Source organism: Emys orbicularis, chromosome 20, assembly GCF_028017835.1.
Source record: "Emys orbicularis isolate rEmyOrb1 chromosome 20, rEmyOrb1.hap1, whole genome shotgun sequence".
Lineage (NCBI taxonomy): Eukaryota > Metazoa > Chordata > Testudines > Emydidae > Emys > Emys orbicularis.
The window spans coordinates 17380796-17389300 of NC_088702.1; the positions used below are offsets into that span (position 1 = coordinate 17380796).

The 8505-nt window shown below is 52.3% G+C and overlaps 1 non-coding gene across 1 annotated transcript; it reads left to right on the forward strand.

Moving 5' to 3' along the window:
- The first annotated feature begins 6929 nt into the window (after positions 1–6929).
- Positions 6930–7069, forward strand: LOC135892859 (U4 spliceosomal RNA). The gene has a single exon (XR_010562313.1). It is a non-coding gene; the product is annotated as a U4 spliceosomal RNA (small nuclear RNA).
- The last annotated feature ends 1436 nt before the right edge of the window (positions 7070–8505 follow it).

The following is an 8505-nucleotide window of genomic DNA, read 5'->3' on the forward strand; positions in this document are numbered from 1 at the left end:
CGATTTGCAAAAAGCCAACAATCAAAACAAATCACAGTGTTTGCTCTTGGTGAGTAAACCAGCCAGTGCCGGTCGATTGTACGAACACTTTTCACTTGTTTTTGTTTGTACCAAGTTGCACTGAAATGACGTCCAGCTTCATCTTTTGGAAAATTGTCAAAATTATCTTTAAGTCCTGGCTGACAAGGGCCTAACTCAAGCAGAACACGTACTAGATCTGGTGTTACAGGTGTGTCACAAAACAAGTGTGGATCTGTTGGGTATTCCCTATGTGTGTCAACGATAGCATGGAGTCTTACTATGTCATTCTTGTCCTCTGCATGATAGTCTGCTGAAGTAATTAGGTCTTCTGAGGACTCCACTTCCACTACCACTACCTGTGCAGCCGTAGCAGCCCGGATGCTGTAATCAGCTCCTAGGTTGAAGGTAGGTACTAGCAAGTCTTCAGATGGTTTTACCTCTGGTGAAGTCGCAACGGCCAGGGCACCGTCTCCAGCTCCTTGGCTGAAGGTAGGTACTAGCAAGTCTTCAGAGGGTTTTACCTCTGGTGAAGCCGCAACGGCCGGGGCACCGTCTCCAGCTCCTTGGCTGAAGGTAGGTACTAGCAAGTCTTCAGAGGGTTTTACCTCTGGTGAAGCCGCAACGGCCGGGGCACCGTCTCCAGCTCCTTGGCTGAAGGTAGGTAGCAAGTCTTCAGAATGCTCCACCTCTGGTGCAAAAGACGTTGTGGGCGTGTCGAAGGAAAAGTAGGCCTCCAACCTCCCATATTTTGACGATTCTTTTACTCGATTTGCATCTTCCTTCATCTTCTTTCTGTCCCACCCGGATAGTTTCTTCTTCTTAGTGCGCTTATCCATCCCTTATCAGAAACAAATAAAATAAATAGGAACAACATACGATTTTTAAATAAATCACATTTTAAAAACAAACTCTCCACACGGCAGCCAGGTCAATTTCACAGCTCTATGAATTTGACGCCCATCGAATTTAGTCAGCAAAGTGTTAAATGATTTGTTGAAAAGGCGCCACTTTATTCAAAACTAGAGGAGAAGCTAAAACAATCCGTACACTAATCAAGTAATCAAACAGACTGAACTATTTGAAGTCATCCAAAGGGCTCAGCATTTGTTTACACCGCAGGAAACAATTCTTATGAGTACGTGCGCTTGTCTGGGTGCCTGGGTGAGTGAGTGTACATGTCAACCGAAAAAAAAGTGCCGACAAAAGAGTGAAGACAAAATGTTTAAAAAAATGTGGGCCTCTTGGCTCTTGCAAGGGATTCACATGTTACAAGACCAACTAATGCTACAAGTGTACAGACAACGTTTCTTCCGCATTTGATTATGTAATGGAAGGTTGTCCAGAAGAAAATGACACCGCTCAAAAATTATTTGGAGGTACCTGTATCGGAAGGCGCTCTTTCGTCGACGTTCTTTTGTCGGTGCTTTTTCCCCCCTGCATTATTTTGTCGCTCGGCCACATGCGCCAATTTTCCTTGGCGCCGGTGGGGCCCGCCCCGACTCCGCCCCATTGGACCCCTCCCCAAATCCCCACCCTCTGCCCCGTCCCAACTCTTCCCCCTCCCTGCCCCTATTGGACCCCTCCCCAAATACCCGCCCTGGCCCCGCCTCTTCCCCAGCGTGCCGCGTTCCCCCTCCTCCCTCCCAGGCTTGCCGCACAAATCAGCTATTTCGCGGCACAAGCGCTGGGGAGCCAGGGGGAGAAGCAGAACACGGCGGTGCGCTCAGGGAAGGAGGTGGAGCGGAGGCGGAGGTGAGCTGGGCCGGGGGGCGGGGCGGGGGCCGGGGAGCTGCCGGTGGGTGCTCAGCACCCACCAATTTTTCCCCGTGGGTGCTCCAGACCCGGAGCACCCACGGAATCGGCTCCTAAGGTGCCACTTTGGGAGAATGTGCTCAGTGGGAGCAGCCGCTCCCCCTGCTCCCCCCCCTAGCTGCGGTACTGGGCCATGCCCCTCCTCCCCCATTAGAACTAACCCCACCGAGTCCCTGCTAAACCTCCCCAGAACAGCATCTCTGAGCCAAACGCTGGAAAAAGAGCAGAATCAAAGGAGTCACTTTAGGTCACTGCCCCACAGTGTATTGTAACCCCCTCTAGCTCTCCCCCGTCTCCCTAAGTAGTGCGGTGCTCAGCAGAGTGAGCAACTGGCGTTTCCTCTCTCAGCTTCTCCCCTTGTTCCCAGGAGAGCTGACTGCCCCGGGGGTGCAGGGAATGGGTCTGGCCAGGGCTGGGAGCTGGGAACCTCCCTCCCCACTTGTTGCTCTTGCTGCCCTTCAAATCTCTCTGCTCTCCCTTTTTATCTTCTTCCCTCGCCCTGGGAGAACTGGTGACTGCCCCATTGTCTTGAGCCTTTGCTCTCATTAGGCAGATCAGTCACTGACACTGGTAACAGGGGTTGAACCCGGCTGTGTTACTGAAGGCAGCAGCTCTGGGACTCACAGACACAGGGAGCCCCTCCCCTTGTAGGCCAAACTCACCAGCTGGTCCCTGAAAAGGGCCCTTTGTGCAGAGTTTCCCTGCCCGGCTCCAGCCCTTTCCCCAGGTCTCTCCATCACCTGCAGGCTCAGGCTCAGGGGCTGGTATGGTTAGAGTAGTTCCAGCAACTGGAGAAAGTTGTGGTGAACAGCAGAGGCTAACAGAGGGAGTTTGCCTGGGAGCTGTCCGAGAGGAGGTACGCTTAGTGCTGCATTAGGGGGGCTGTGTTGGTGGGCCTTGAGTGGTCCTGACTGGTATATAAGGGCAGTCAGCAGCGAACCAGCTGAGCGGCGAACAGCAGAGGCTAACAGAGGGAGTTCGCCTGGAGAGAGCCCACTGAGGCTTTCATCTGCAGGTTTCTCTGAGTAGTTCCTGCGACAGCTGAGGAAGTTCTTAAGAGGAAGGTGATATGGAAGGTGAGCGATCAGCTGTTGTAACCTGCACAGGTTGTGCCATGTTTGTCTTTCTTCCACAGGACAGAAGCGACTTTGTCTGTACAAAGTGCAAGTTGGTCTCCATATTGGAAGAGAAGGTTCGAGGTCTGGAGAAACGAGTATCGACTCTGCGTTGCATAAGGGAAAATGAAGATTTCCTGGACAGACGTCAGGAGATGCTTCTACGGCCACAATGTTCTGAAGATTCAGAGCAGGCGCAGCAGGGACAGACGGATGATGAAGAAGTTTGGCAGCATGTGACCTCCAGAAGGAGAAAGAGGAGCGTCCATGTACCAGCAATGGAGATACAGGTGAGCAATCGTTTCCATGTTCTCTCTACAGGTACTAACGCGGAGAGTGGAGTAGATGACCCATCTGAGGGAAGGGAGCAGAAGGACACTCCACCGATTGGAAGGCAAAAGATGCACTGTCCTAGGGATGGGGGTTCCACGACCACCACTCCCAAGAGGAGGAGGAGAGTGGTGGTGGTCGGGGACTCCCTCCTCAGGGGGACTGAGTCATCTATCTGCCGCCCCGACCGGGAAAACCGAGAGGTCTGCTGCTTGCCAGGAGCTAGGATACACGATGTGACGGAGAGACTGCCGAGACTCATCAAGCCCTCGGATCGCTACCCCTTCCTGCTTCTCCACTTGGGCACCAATGATACTGCCAAGAATGACCTTGAGCGGATCACTGCAGACTACGTGGCTCTGGGAAGAAGGATAAAGGAGTTTGAAGCGCAAGTGGTGTTCTCGTCCATCCTCCCTGTGCAAGGAAAAGGCCTGGGTAGAGACCGTCGAATCGTGGAAGTCAACGAATGGCTACGCAGGTGGTGTCGGAGAGAAGGCTTTGGATTCTTCGACCATGGGATGGTGTTCCAAGAAGGAGGAGTGCTGGGCAGGGACGGGCTCCACCTAACGAAGAGAGGGAAGAGCATCTTCACCAGCAGGCTGGCTAACCTAGTGAGGAGGGCTTTAAACTAGGTTCACCGGGGGAAGGAGACCAAAGCCCTGAGGTAAGTGGGGAAATGGGATCCTGGGAGGAAGCACAAGCAGGAGAGCGCAAGAGGGGAGGACTCCTGTCTCATACTGAGAAAGAGGGACGATCGATGAGTTATCTTAAGTGCCTATACACAAATGCAAGAAGCCTGGGAAACAAGCAGGGAGAACTGGAAATCCTGGCACAGTCAGGGAACTATGATGCGATTGGAATAACAGAGACTTGGTGGGATAACTCACATGACTGGAGTACTATCATGGATGGATATAAACTGTTCAGGAAGGACAGGCAGGGCAGAAAAGGTGGGGGAGTTGCGTTATATGTAAGAGAGGAGTATGACTGCTCAGAGCTCCGGTATGAAACTGCAGAAAAACCTGAGTGTCTCTGGATAAAGTTGAGAAGTGTGAGCAACAAGGGTGATGTCGTGGTCGGAGTCTGCTATAGACCACCAGACCAGGGGGATGAGGTGGACGAGGCTTTCTTCTGGCAACTAGCAGAAGTTGCTAGATCGCAGGCCCTGGTTCTCATGGGAGACTTTAATCACCCTGATATCTGCTGGGAGAGCAATACAGCGGTGCACAGACAATCCAGGAAGTTTTTGGAAAGTGTAGGGGACAATTTCCTGGTGCAAGTGCTGGAGGAACCAACTAGGGGCAGAGCTTTTCTTGACCTGCTGCTCACAAACAGGGAAGAATTAGTAGGGGAAGCAAAAGTGGATGGGAACCTGGGAGGCAGTGACCATGAGATGGTCGAGTTCAGGATCCTGACAGAAGGAAGAAAGGAGAGCAGCAGAATACGGACCCTGGACTTCAGAAAAGCAGACTTTGACTCCCTCAGGGAACAGATGGGCAGGATCCCCTGGGAGAATAACATGAAGGGCAAAGGGGTCCAGGAGAGCTGGCTGTATTTTAAAGAATCCTTATTGCGGTTGCAGGAACAAACCATCCTGATGTGTAGAAAGAATAGTAAATATGGCAGGCGACCAGCTTGGCTAAACAGTGAAATCCTTGCTGATCTTAAACGCAAAAAAGAAGCTTACAAGAAGTGGAAGATTGGACAAATGACCAGGGAGGAGTATAAAAATATTGCTCAGGCATGCAGGAGTGAAATCAGGAAGGCCAAATCACACTTGGAGTTGCAGCTAGCAAGAGATGTTAAGAGTAACAAGAAGGGTTTCTTCAGGTATGTTAGCAACAAGAAGAAAGTCAAGGAAAGTGTGGGCCCCTTACTGAATGAGGGAGGCAACCTAGTGACTGAGGATGTGGAAAAAGCTAATGTACTCAATGATTTTTTTGCCTCTGTCTTCACAAACAAGGTCAGCTCCCAGACTGCTGCACTGGGCAGCACAATATGGGGAGAAGGTGACCAGCCCTCTGTGGAGAAAGAAGTGGTTCGGGACTATTTAGAAAAACTGGACGTGCACAAGTCCATGGGGCCGGATGCGCTGCATCCGAGGGTGCTAAAGGAGTTGGCGGATGAGATTGCAGAGCCATTAGCCATTATTTTTGAAAACTCATGGCGATCGGGGGAGGTCCCGGATGACTGGAAAAAGGCTAATGTAGTGCCCATCTTTAAAAAAGGGAAGAAGGAGGATCCGGGGAACTACAGGCCAGTCAGCCTCACCTCAGTCCCTGGAAAAATCATGGAGCAGGTCCTCAAGGAATCAATTATGAAACACTTAGAGGAGAGGAAAGTGATCAGGAACAGTCAACATGGATTCACCAAGGGGAAGTCGTGCCTGACTAACCTAATTGCCTTCTATGATGAGATAACTGGCTGTGTGGAAGAGGGGAAAGCAGTGGATGTGTTATTCCTTGACTTTAGCAAAGCTTTTGATACGGTCTCCCACAGTATTCTTGCTGCCAAGTTAAAGAAGTATGGGCTGGATGAATGGACTGTAAGGTGGATAGAAAGCTGGCTAGATCGTCGGGCTCAACGGGTAGTGATCAATGGCTCCATGTCTAGTTGGCAGCCAGTTTCAAGCGGAGTGCCCCAAGGGTCGGTCCTGGGGCCGGTTTTGTTTAATATCTTTATTAATGATCTGGAGGATGGTGTGGACTGCACTCTCAGCAAGTTTGCCGATGACACTAAACTAGGAGGCGTGGTAGATACACTAGAGGGTAGGGATCGGATACAGAGGGACCTAGACAAATTAGAGGATTGGGCCAAAAGAAACCTGATGAGGTTCAACAAGGACAAGTGCAGAGTCCTGCACCTAGGACGGAAGAATCCCATGCACTGCTACAGACTAGGGACCAAGTGGCTAGGTAGCAGTTCTGCAGAAAAGGACCTAGGGGTCACAGTGGAGGAGAAGCTGGATATGAGTCAACAGTGTGCTCTTGTTGCCAAGAAGGCTAACGGCATTTTGGGTTGTATAAGTAGGGGCATTGCCAGCAGATCGAGGGACGTGATCGTTCCCCTTTATTCGACATTGGTGAGGCCTCATCTGGAGTGCTGGGTCCAGTTTTGGGCCCCACACTACAAGAAGGATGTGGAAAAATTGGAAAGAGTCCAGCGGAGGGCAACAAAAATGATTAGGGGTCTGGAGCGCATGACTTATGAGGAGAGGCTGAGGGAACTGGGATTGTTTAGTCTCCAGAAGAGAAGAATGAGGGGGGATTTGATAGCAGCCTTCAACTACCTGAAGGGGGGTTCCAAAGAGGATGGAACTCGGCTGTTCTCAATGGTGGCAGATGACAGAACAAGGAGCAATGGTCTCAAGTTGCAGTGGGGGAGGTCTAGGTTGGATATTAGGAAACACTATTTCACTAGGAGGGTGGTGAAGCACTGGAATGCGTTACCTAGGGAGGTGGTGGAGTCTCCTTCCTTGGAGGTTTTTAAGGCCCGGCTTGACAAAGCCCTGGCTGGGATGATTTAGTTGGGAATTGGTCCTGCTTTGAGCAGGGGGTTGGACTAGATGACCTCCTGAGGTCCCTTCCAACCCTGATATTCTATGATTCTATGATTCTATGAAAGTGCCCCTGGGCCTGGTCTCAGAGGGGTGTGATGAAGCAGTGGCAGTATCATAGCCAATGAAGTTAATCTGAGGCGTGATTATTGCTAGTTGAAAACTTTTCTCTGAATACTGTGTGTGTGCCTCAGTTTCCCCATGTGTTACTCAATTATTGAACTGGTGGGATACAGATGTGTGATCATTGCAGAGACCTCTAGAGGGCAGTTGTGACTGCAGAGTGGCTGCCTAGGTATAGAGGAGGGGTGGGCAAACTACGGCCCGTGGGCCCGTCCTGTCCAACCCTGAGCTCACGGGGGAGGCTTCCCCCGGCCCCTCCCCTGCTTTCCCTCTGCAGCCACACCGCCACATGGGCAGCGCTCTGGGGGGCGGGGCTGTGCGGGAGTGAGTGTGGCTCTGGTCGCTGCTCTGAGCAGCATAGTAAGGAGGCCGGGACCAGAGCCAGGGGGTTGGATAAGGGGCAGGGAGTCCCAGGGGGCAGTCAGGGTACAGGAATCAGGGGGTGGTTGGATGGGCTAGAGGTTCTGGGTTGGTGATCAGGGGATGGGGAAGTTTGATGGGGCGTGGGAATCCTGGGGTTCTGTCAGGGAGTGGGGGTGTGGATAGGGGTCAGGGAAGTCAGGGGACGGGGGGGTTGGATAGGAGGTGGGGTCTTGGGGAGTTGTTAGGGGCGGGGGGGGTCTCTGGAGGGGGTAGTCAGGGGACAAGGAGCAGGGGGGCTTAGATGGGGTGGGGTCTTGGGGGGTTGTCAGGGGGCAGGGGGGTTCTCACAACCAGATTTTTGCTGGCCGCAGTGTTCGGCCAGCAACTCTCGCTGGTGGCTACTCGGACACTTTCCCCTAAAATACTTATTGAACTTAAGGAGAAACCAGTAAACATGCACAGAAGTAGGCGGGGAAATGGTCCCGCTATTGGGGGGAACTTTCCTCACTTAAACACCCCCCGGGTGGAATTGAATAGCGGAAGGATCTGAGTCCTCACTCCCTCTTCCTTCACCCAGAGCCTGCCTCACCTTGAGGTAGGGTGACCAGATGTCCCGATTTTATAGGGACAGTCCCGATATTTGGGGCTTTTCTTATATAGGGACCTATTACCCCCCACCCCCATCCCGATTTTTCACACTTGCTGTCTGGTCACCCTACCTTGAGGGCTCCCCTTCCACTCTGTGTGGCAAAGTCCTTATAACCCTTACAAGGCTGGGCCCAGGCTTCCTGAGGGGCTGTCCCCCAACCTGGTTGTGACCACTCAGGACACGGGCTAGAGCGTCCCCACTCCAGGTACTTTCTCCGCTCTGGATGCTTCCCTGACCTCTTCCCTGGCCATTGTCTATACCCCAGAACAAATGCAATTTACTAAACAGCAAGTAATTAAAAACAATCAGGAAACAATGGGAAAGATCAAAGGAAAACACTTAGCCCCACTCTGTGGGCATGGGGGAAGCACAAACAGCGTCTGTGGGATGCCAGGGCAGTTCACAGTCCGTCCCTCCCACGGCCCAGGCCTCCTGCCCAGGCCCTGGCTGCGCTGCAGGGATGCTGCGGGTCAGACACATGCTCTGGCGGTGGCCACACGCCCTCAGGCTCTAGGTGACAGGACCTTTCTTCCCAG